This window comes from Felis catus, chromosome F2, assembly GCF_018350175.1.
Source record: "Felis catus isolate Fca126 chromosome F2, F.catus_Fca126_mat1.0, whole genome shotgun sequence".
NCBI lineage: Eukaryota > Metazoa > Chordata > Mammalia > Carnivora > Felidae > Felis > Felis catus.
Window position 1 is genome coordinate 28,854,842 of NC_058385.1, and position 9,975 is coordinate 28,864,816.

Here is a 9,975-nt window from a genome sequence, read left to right on the forward strand (position 1 = left end):
GGCTCCTCTTGTCAAAACAATATCCTGTGACATTTTCAATAACTAGGTCCAAAACAGGCAAAGGGGGGAAATTACAAAGAATCTCTCGAAACATTGTGTAGCCCTGTCCTTTCACAGACAGTGAGTGTTTTTCGGTGACAGATTAGGAAGGTTTTCACGTAGTAAGGACTGTTTTGAGTGCAGAATTAAAGCCAACATTCTGAAATGAATTAAATTAACCAAAGGGCAGAATCATCAAAGGGGATCTTTTGAAAATGTATTTTGAGGTTTCATATTCACTGATCAACACAGTTTGAAGCGTTTGAAAATAATACTTTTATTATTACTGTAACAATACTTTTAATTATCAGCACTCTTTTTTTTTTTAAGTTTATTTATTTAGAGAGAGACAAAGGGCCTGAGTGGGAAAGAGGAAGAGAGAATCCCAAGCAGGCTCTGCAGTGTCAGCACGGAGCCCGATGCGGGCTCGAACTCACAAACTGTAGATCATGACCTGAGCCAAACCAAGAGTCAGTCGCTCAACCCATAGAGCCACCCGAGCACCGATCAGCACTCTATTTTCGAAGTGTTTTTGCATTTACTCATTTTCCATGAAGTCATTTTGAATATATCCTTGTAAGGTGATACCTCATTTTCACAGACCATCTAGGCCTGTGAGAGAGGCAGCTTTCCCCTTGTGTTTTATACCCGGAGACTCTAGCTTGCCCGTCCTCTCTCGGCGTTATATAGTACTTCACATGCACTAGGCTTTTGTTAATATGCTTAAAAATTACCCGTAGGTACTCGAAGCAGCTCCACGTTCTCTATCTCCGCGCCATCGTGCTGTACGTGAAGCGTAGCTCCTGCATCCCCGGCATCTTCTCCATGAAGTTCCTTCTGTGTACCCCGACCAGGTGAGACTTCTCTTTGCTCTCTCCTCCTCCTGCTGCACTTGGCCTTCTCTCTGGTAGCACTCACCCCGGCATTCGTCCCTCAAGCCAGCCTGCTACAGCCATAGCTTTGTGTGTTTCACAGCCCCGCTAAGGTAGAACCTGGTGGTTTATACGCTAGAGAAGGTCAAAGATCATTTTGGTCATCTTTCCATTCTTTTAATTATACCATGCATTTAGTAAACATGTTAAGTTTAGCTTTCAGGTTTAACATTTAAAACAAGGTATACTGTATATACTAACAATCTAGTGTTTGTAACAAAGAGGTACAATGCTAGGCCTTTTTTTTTTTTTTTTTTTTTTTAATGACTTTTGGGCTCCTGAGTGGCTCAGTCCATTAAACATCTGACTCTTGATTTCGGCTCAGGTCATGATCTCATGATTGGTGAGGTGTAGCCCCAAGTCTGCCTCTGTGCTGATGGCAGCATAGAGCCTGCTTGGGATTCTCTCTCTCTCTCTCTCTCTCTCTCTCTCTCTCTAAATAAACCTAAAATAATTTTTACATGATTTTTAAAATTTAACAGCAAGGTAAATTTTGGCATTGGAAAAAGTTCTTTAACGTGGTAAAGAATTGTTGCCTGCCTGCTATTTACATTGATTGTAGAGAGATAAACATTTGGAGAGATAATCTCTCAACCTATAGACTAACTTGTAGACGAATAAATAGCACTTGAAAATAGTGTTGGTTGAAAATACTATTTACTCAATTTTTATCTATTTAACTTGCCATATGGTGATGACTTTAACTATATGTTGGAAGAAAAATAAATGCCTTCTTTTTTTTTTGAAGAATTTATATGCTTGTTCACGTCTGTGGCAGAGACGGGTAATAGCCAACCCAATATCCAGTTTTCCTATTTTCCTTCCTAAAAGAACCCAAATATTGTTTGGGATAGCGTGTGTCCAGCTGAAACACTGGCCACTTCAGGCTCCCTTGGGCTGGGCAGGGCTCTCTGACACATTAACGACCAATGAGACATGCGCAAAGCTTGCTAACTGGAATCCTCGAGAATTTGTTTTAATTATTATTTTAGAGAGAGAGAGACTGCAAGCGGGGGAGGGGCAGAGAGAGAGAGAGAATCCCAAGCAGACTCCACTCTCAGCACGGAGCCCTGGGTGGGGGTCGATCCCAGCTTATGGGCAGATGTGCCCATAAGTGACCCGAGCAGAAATTGGGAGTTGGAGGCTCAACCCACTGAACCACCCAGGCTCCCCAATAAATCATTTTAAAAGAGGACAGACTTGGCAACATTATTTTGCTCTTTACTCTCCCTCTTCCTGTGAGAAGGGCAGCAGCCATCTTGCAAGCATGAGGAAGAAAGCCACAAGCCAAGGATGGCAGAATAGAAAGACAGAAAGAACCTGGGTCTTCGGTGGCATCGTGGAGCTTCTTACAGGAATAAAATAAACACCTGACTTTTTTAAGCCACTATAGTTGGGCTCCCGCTACATGGAGCCAAAAGAAACCCTAAGTGATACAACATGCCATTTAAAAACCGTCTGTCTGCCCTGTACCAATGTAGTTAGGTTCATGTAATCCTCAGCCTTAGGCAAATATTAACTTCCTTTTCTCTATGAGGTGAAATAAGCACTGTTCATACCATAAACCACCTCATACGTGATATTTCCACAGAAGCCTGCTTTTCTCTTGTGTTTTCTTTCTACTTAATTTTTTTTTCCTGACAAACAGAATCTGCACTTACAACTCACACTGTCACTTCTGATATAAACAGAACTTATGTTTTAGCACTCTGAGGAATCTCTGGAGAGTAGCTAGCATGTAAACAGAGCACCTGGGTGCATTTAGCTGAATCATCCCTTAAAAGGCTCACTCAGTACAGGAGAGAGACACTAGATTTCCTTTGTTGTGTTGTTGTTGTTAATGGTGACATGGATTTTTTTTTTTTTTTAAGTTTCATTTCAAGGGGTGCCTGGGTGGCTCAGTCGGTTAAGTGTACGACTTGGGCTCAGGTCATCATCTCGTGGTCTGTAAACTCGAGCCCTGCGTTGTGCTCTGTGCTCACAGCTCAGAGCCTGGAGCCTGTTTCCAGATTCTGTGTCTCCCTCTCTCTCTGCCCCTCCCCCGTGCTTGCTCTCTCTCACTCTTTCTCTCTCTCAAAAATAACATTAAAAACAAACAAGATAAACATTAACAAAAAAATAAACATTAAAAACAATTTAAGTTTTTTTCAAATACCTATCCATTGGTGAAATTTAGAGTTTCCCCAAAAGCAAATGAATTGAAGCAAATAAAAATATTGGAAAGGTTAGAAATAGAAGCTCTATATTATAAGTGGAAACTTCTACACTCTGCCCTCATTGTACCCATTCCCCCATCAGATAACAGAAAGCACACAAAATACGTGTATGGTCTGATGCTCTCTGCAGGCCCACTCTTCACATTTGTGGGGCCTGGGGCAAGGGTACAAATGGAGGCCCTGGCTTTCTCTTCTGACTCAGTCTTTTCACCTAGGGCTCTGTCCTAGATCCAAGCTTCTCTGTAGGAGTATCCTGGCTATATAGCCCTTCTCTATCTACCCTTTCCCATCAGCCACCCCATGGTCATACTTCTGGACCAGGGCTGCACTCAAAAGGACCCTCTTGGGGAAAAGGTCAAAGACCCTGAACACATAGGTTCAGGTGGGAGATGTTGCAGCTGCAGGTACCCAGTGTATGGTCTATATAAAGGGGAGACAGGAATGGATGGGTATGTCCATTTGGCTCCAAGGACTCCTCACCCTCAGGTGAGGCACAGGTGAGCAGTCTCTAAAAGGGCCCAGTAAGGAGACTCCCCAGTAGCTTGTGTCTAGGGTTGCCAGATAAGATATGGGACACCCAGTTCAATTTGAATTTCAGGTAAACAACAGATCATTTCTAGTATAAGTATATCCCCTGCAATACTTACAACATGCTTGTACTAAAAAAAAAAAATACACACACACACACATATATATATATATAGTTTGTTATTTAGCTGAAATCCTTAATGGGGTCTCCTTTTATTTGCTAACTCTCTCAATCCAAAATGTTTCTAAGGGCAGTTCTGGCTCCCTGATTGGTCAAATAACTGAAGGCATATGACACCACAACTTTGAAAAAGTGATCATATTCCAGCAGAAAGACAAGACGCTTACTGCTTAAACTGTGCAGGCAAACTAGATACATAAGGTGAGGGTTAGGAAGCCCAAGAAATCAAAAACAAGTTTTGGAGAAATATTGATGTGATGTCTGGTATTTAATATTTAATCGCTTAAGAAAATATTATGACCAACTTGTATTCTCTCAGCTATGTAAAAGACTGACTGCGAGTATGAAATAAGTCTTCAAATGTGTAAAAATGGGTACTGGCAGGAAAGAGTACTTCACACTAATGGAAGACAGACATGTAAATCCCTGAATGTTAACAGGAAGTGATCTCACATTATTGATTTGGGCTATCTCAAGAAAAGTCATAGACCACTTAATCTTCCTTGTATTTTTTTCAAGCCATTTTGAATTCTGTGTGTTTATCAAATTACATCATAAGAGCTGGGTGGGGATGGGAACCACTATCGTTTTCCTCCTGGACTCTCCACCGTCAGTATTTGCAAATATTTTCATCTATTCTTTAGACGACTGTACAATATAAATTGCATTAATTATATGTAGAGTCAATAACAAAGTGGTTAACAACATTTATACATGTTTTTAACTGGCATTTGACTCAATGACTTGCAGGCCATTTCATCCCTGTAAGGATGGTTAGTTTTCCAGGGCACCAGTGTTCCTCTTCTAGAAATGGTAGAGGCTAGAATGGCAAGAGCCCAAGGTCAGGGCTGAGGAATCGAAGTCTGTGTCACTGTCACCAAAACACAACTGTGCGAGGCCAGACACAACTCAGAACACCTAAGCAGATTTAGCTGAACTCTCACTTAAAAGTAATCACTTAAAACCATCACCAGGCTCACTATTCTCATCTCCAAAATTAGGAGGCTCGTGTTGGGATAAATATGGCACACTGCACACATTCATTCTTTTTAGAAATTTATTTTTTTGAGATATAATTCTCCTACCATAAATTTCACCCTTTTAATATACACAAGTCAATGGTCTGAATGAACATTCATCTATCCTTACCCCCTCCCAGTGCTACTAAAATTACAATAAAAGGATAAGTCCACCAGGACGAAGAGAATTCGAGAGGCTACCTAATGATAATTGACCTCGCACATCTGAGGAAGCTGGTTGCTAAGCTAGTAGTGGGGAAAGCCAAGAAGAACCTAATTCTACTACAGAATTTCTAAACCCTCGGGACTGGGCACCAGGTATCTGTGGATACAGAAAGCGAGGTTCCAAACGGGAAGATTGGTTGAAAGTCTACCTAAGAAGGAATTTGTTTCAATTCCTTCCCCAGATCTGCACAGAAGTCTGAGGTGATGTCTTTTTTTTTTTTTTAATTTTTTTTAATGTATATTTATTTCTGAGACAGAGCATGAGTGCAGGGGTGGGGGGCAGAGAGAGAGGGAGACACAGAATCAGAAGCAGTCTCCAGGCTCTCAGCTGTCTGCACAGAGCCTGACGCGGGGCTCGAACCCACAAACTGTGAGATCATGACCTGAGCCGAAGTCGGTCACTCAACTGACTGAGCCACCCAGGCGCCCCTGAGGTGATTTCTTTGGGAAAGAAAACTGGACAATCCCTCGGTACAGAACAGTAAATGCACATGAAGGTGATTTACTATTGTAAGCAGAGAAATTCATTAGCTGTTCACATCATGAATGCTAAGATTTCCCACATTCCACTTACCTTGGTTCCCTGAATGTCGACAGCCAGGCCTATAAACGTAGGAATACCCAAATACCTGGAAAGCAGGGGATTGAAAGATCCATCTCTCAAGAATTTGACCACCCCAAGAAAAAAGCAAAACAAAAAACCTCCAAAATATTGATACTGAGTAAGCCAGATCACCTTACCCTCAAACCCAGGCCCTACAAGTCTTGTCCAGGAACCCAGAAAAAACAATCAGCTGTTTATTGCCCATTGTAGGCAGCCACAAACCAACAGATAGTTTCCTAATGGAAGACAAGGACCAAAATAAACATAACAAAGAGGCAACTTACAAAAAACAAACTATACAGGGAGAAGACATTTTTTAAAACTATCATTATTACATTCAGAGAGAGAAGTAAAGACATCCCAAACATGAAACAAAAATTAGCTATACAAAGGAATGTTCCAAGAACAAAGAGTTCTTAGAAATTAAATATATAATAGTGGACATTATAACTCCTGTGGTAGGCAGAATAAGGGTTCCCAAAGATGTCTAGATCCTAAACATAAACAAAAGGGACTTAACAGATGTGACTACGGTTAGAGGTTTTAAGATGGGGAGATTATCCTGTATTGTTAGGTGGGCCCAATCTAGTTACATGAGCTCTTAAAAGCTGGAAACTTTTCCAACAGGAGACTGAGAGATGCCATGATAGAAGAAGAGGCAGGAGAGATTAGAAGTATGAGAAGGACTCCATTCACTGTTGCTGGCTTTGAAGATGGAGGAAAGGAGTCATGAACCAAGACATGTGGGTAGCATCTAGAAGCTAGAAAAGCCCTTAACTGAGAGCCATCAAGAAAATGCAGACCTACATTCACAGACCAACTACAAAATGCAATTCTACAATCACATGAAACTGAACTCTGCCAACAACCTGAATAGGCAAAGAAAAATTCTTCCCAAGAACCCCCAGAAAGGAACGTAGCCCTCCAGATACCTTGACTTTAGTTCGGTAAGACTCACATTAGACTTCTGATCCTTATAACTGTAAAATGATACATTTATGTTAAGTCACTCCATGGAATATAAAGTGAAGCGAATTTCCTAGAAAGCAGAACAAAAAACAAACAGCTGGAAAACAGAGGAGAAAATGTAAGGAAATTAGAAGTCTAATCCCAGCAATCCAATATCAAAAAAAAAAAAAAAAAAAAAAAAGCTCAAGAAAGAGAAGGAGGAAACAGAAAGAAATCACCAGGAAATAATTCAAGAAATTTCTCCAAGTGGAATGACATAATTTTCAGATTTGAAGGGCTCACTGAGGGCCCAGAACACAACACATACTTATTAAATACAGAACACTGATGACAAAGATCCTATAATTCCCAGAGATGAAAAATATTTGATCACTTTCAAAGTAAAAGGAAAAAGAATGATTTTGACTTTTAAACAAGACTAGTGGACAACAAAGGCTTACCCTTAATTTACTGGAGACTCATTGCTTCTGTGAACAATCAGAGCAATGTTTCCAATGATGGGAATTGTACAAATAAAAAAGACTGTAAGAAACATATCACCAATTCTGGCAAAAGTTATTAATAACACCACCTCTGCCCTTGATGGATACGGATCAGTCACAACTCTTTGACACAAGTAGAGAGAGACAATAGCATGCCTCTAGATTTCCTGTTGTCTAGACATGGGGCCATTTGTATTATCACTAATACTGCTTGCTGCACTTGGGCCAATAAAGCAGGTAAAATAAAAAGACTAAGCATCCTTTGTAGGAAAAAAGCTACTTGACTTTCTAAGGTTGATCCTCAAGGCCTATGGGATTTGTTCTCTTGTCCTGGGGTGGGCAATTGGAGTTATTGGTGTTGAAGTATCTTACAGGCAACAGTAATTGTTCTTGTTGTTGTCAGGGTAGTTGTGATATTAGTCCACCTTATTTTCTCCTGTTTTAAATGCATCTTCTCAATCACTCTCTTGCCAGATGATCTCTCAATACACTTGGCTATGGAGACAACTGGGCAGTTCTCTCTTGGAGATTGGGTAAAGATCTGGATCTCAAGCATATCCTGAGTTGGTTAACTTCTCGATAGTGAGAGAATGACCAAAAGACAGGCCTGAGAGACTGAGTATAGAAATGGACAATGGTCGGATTACATATGACAACAGAACTCTGAACCACAACCAGTTCAAGAAGCCAAATCATTGCAAATCACAAATCTCTGCAGCAAACAGCACAAGAACAGTCAGGACTTGGTCAATGACTGCCAGCTTCCCTATTTTTTGTCCCTGTTTCTAAAAACCAGAGAAAGCCAAATATGCTGAGTGTATCAATCATGTGACTAAAATCTTTCACTAAAATCTACACATGGCTTTCAAGATTTAAACCATACTTCTTAGCATATCTTACAAATTTCTACTGTATTCATCAGTACTCTTTTAATTACAAGTGATAGAAACCCAGTTGAAGGAAGTTTACATAAAAAAGGTAATTACTGGTTCATATGACTGGAAATAAGAGGAGAAAAGTAGAATTCAGGTATAATTGGGTCTTGATGAAGCTAATGAGCCTTGGGCATTATTCAAGGTAGGGAAAAGAAGCTAATGTGATCTTCTGGGTAGAACCCTATGGGCTACTCAATGTACTGTTGTGTTTTCCAGGGATGATGTGTAATCAGTATGGATATGTCACGTGCTTGTACTATGAATGATCATAAAGTTCAGAGGAGATTATCATGGTGGAAAGAAGCCAGACATACTAGTTTCTTTGGAACCCACAACCCTAATAACAACTTTCTGGCATAAGCCTCTTTGATGATGTCACCAACTGGAGCCTTTGATAAAGGGAGGCAGCCTCTATGTGGAGACACCCCTTTGGTCTTGGAACTGTTGCCCCTCTGACTATAAGCAACTAAGAACCAGTAATTTGGCTCCTAAAGAAACTGAATGCCTGACCTATAGAGGCTTGGAACCGTTTGCCTGATCTTCTCATTTTGAGCAGGGTCAACATGGACTCCATGACTAACAGTGTAGGAAGGGGCCCAACAAGCCTCACTGATGAAATGCAAATGGTGTATTCAAGAATACAACCAGCCTGGACTTAGTAGTATCTTAACTTTACACACAAAAAAAGTGGCAGCTACCCCTTTAGATTGACATGGCTTAGATCGTAAGGCTAATGACCACTCGTTTGAGTACACTGATCATCATGTCCCCCAACATTAGACATGTGGGCCAAAGTAGGGACATAATGGGTCCCTATAAATTTTGAAAAATTTACTTGTAATGAGAGAGGTTATGCCTATGTGAGGGTAGGAGAAATACGGAATTCTCTGTACCTTCTTCTCAATTTTGCTAAATTGCTAAACTGTTCTAAAAAACAAAATACTCTTGTCCTTCTTGCATCTGCCCCTTCTGGTTTAAAGGTCTAAATACAAGTAGGGGCACTTGGGTGGCTCAGTTGGTTAAGTGTCCGACTTTAGCTCAGGTCATGATCTCACAGTTCGTGGGTTCCAGCCCCACCTCAGGCTCTGTGCTGATAACTCAGATTCAGAGCCTGCTTCAGATTCTGCGTGTCCCTCTCTCTGCCCCTTCCCCACTCGTACTGTGTCTCCTTCTAAAAAATAAATAAAAACATTAAAAAACAAAGAAATGCAAGTAGAGGATGATTGGATAAAGGCATATTTGTAGCTAATAGAATGGAGCACATTGATTTTTTGGCAGTAGAGGGAACATCTTAAGATCCAAGGGCCATGGGAAAGAAAGGACATTAATGATCTTTCTGTTTCAGAACCGTACTGGAGTTCACAAAAACCTCTCTCAAACTCTTGCAAGTGTCTTAAATTTAACTGTTGAGTCTCACATTCTCCCCCAGACAGCTCTTGCCACTCTTTGGGCACTATTCCCTTTGATCCTGTCGAGAAATCTATTGGGAATGGCAGAAGATGGCCTCGGTGTCTATAACTCCCAGGCAAAAACAAAAACAAAAATCCTGTCCATACCACTGGATGTCTTCTTCACTCACACTTTTTTTTTTTCAACGTTTATTTATTTTTGGGACAGAGAGAGACAGAGCATGAACGGGGGAGGGGCAGAGAGAGAGGGAGACACAGAATCGGAAACAGGCTCCAGGCTCTGAGCCATCAGCCCAGAGCCTGACGCGGGGCTCGAACCCACGGACCGCGAGATCGTGACCTGGCTGAAGTCGGACGCCCAACCGACTGAGCCACCCAGGCGCCCCTTCACTCACACTTCTATAGCTATCACTCCGTCATTCAACGGGGCAGAAAA

The 9,975-nt window shown here is 41.1% G+C and overlaps 1 long non-coding RNA gene across 1 annotated transcript; it reads left to right on the forward strand.

Moving 5' to 3' along the window:
* The first annotated feature begins 5,051 nt into the window (after nucleotides 1–5,051).
* On the forward strand, nucleotides 5,052–8,046 carry LOC109496060. The gene is made up of 2 exons (XR_002739447.2): nucleotides 5,052–5,341; nucleotides 6,372–8,046. It is a non-coding gene; the product is annotated as an uncharacterized LOC109496060 (long non-coding RNA).
* The last annotated feature ends 1,929 nt before the right edge of the window (nucleotides 8,047–9,975 follow it).